Raw genomic sequence first — 1,399 nt, forward strand, 5'->3', positions numbered from 1 at the left:
ATGGTTCAAAGTGATGTGTCCCAAAATATCCACATTTTCGCATTTTGTCACACTGTTTCGAGAGACATACTTGAGCCAAGAACGGTTGGCTACATTGCGGGCGAATCTTTTGAGTAGTCACTTTGACCCAAAGGTCCACAAAAGTCCCTCCGAATTTTTATTAAACATCCTCCACCAAAATTCTATACTAGACCCGCCTCTTGAAGAATTTTGTTTGTTGAAATTATTGCCCAGAAAGCCGCCACAGTACATTTTTCGAACCGTAATAGCAGCCAAACCGAAAACGCTTACGGAACTATTAGGAGTTGTAAGTGAAGTTCAGTCTTCCAGTTATGAACGAGAAAGATTTCAACAGAGAAGAAGTATCAATATGTTGAAATACATCTCACAATAACCGCAATATGAACAGACGAGGAAATACATACATTCCAGAGGAACAGATACACGTGTTGGAAAATTACGATACTAGCGAGACGCAGGGTTGCCAATCACAAAAAAAATGTACCTAGTGTACGAGGCAACGCCAGTAATAATCTGTGAAGTTTCCCAGCACAAATTGCGGAATCGTTGGATGTAGTACATGTGGATATGACATCTAATATACGTGCGAATAAATCCCTGTGTGTGCTCGACAACAGTAATAGTTCTTGTAATTTTGAGGATAGAGAAACAAATGTCAAAATTTTAGATTACAATAGAGAAAATAAGAATAAATGCACAAAATGTGAGGAAATAAAACAAACTCAACATTTCGAAAATAAGTTTAGCAAAGAATCAAGTACTATTGTATTATTACTGAAAGATGGAAAAACGGTAGAATTAGATAGGAAAGTTTTCCATGAATCAAATGGAATATTTGATAATCTCATGGATACGAAAGACGATCCTGTAGTGAGAAATAATATAGTGACGCTACCTGAGATTAACGTGGTAATTTATGGACAATCTGTAAATGTACTACTTGATTCAGGTGCCTCTGTGTCAGCAATGAGTAGCAGGCTATGGGACACAATTAAGAGGTGTCAGCCACAACCTGCCTTTTTAAAGGCAAATAATATCAAAGTTACATCTGTGTTTGGAAGAAAGATGGCAACACTGCAAGGCCAAACTATGTTGGAAGTGTTAATACAAGGGAAGGTATATCAAACTGTAGGACTCATAGTTGAAGGATTAAATAGGGATTTGATACTGGGATCACAATTTTTTTTAGAATCGTCAGCTATTTTAGATTATTCCAGAGCGCTACTAATACTGCAGAAGCCCTACTATGTAGAAGTTCATTTTCGTGACCAAGATATACCTAGTGATGATCTAGTCCTTAGACAGTTAGAAGAATCCTTATACAGTGGCATTATTAATGAAATAAGTAATAGGGAGAATATAGGAGAAAGAGTAGAAA

This window comes from Thermobia domestica, chromosome 12 (assembly GCF_964235325.1).
Source record: "Thermobia domestica chromosome 12, izTheDome1.hap1.1, whole genome shotgun sequence".
Classification (NCBI taxonomy): Eukaryota; Metazoa; Arthropoda; class Insecta; order Zygentoma; family Lepismatidae; genus Thermobia; species Thermobia domestica.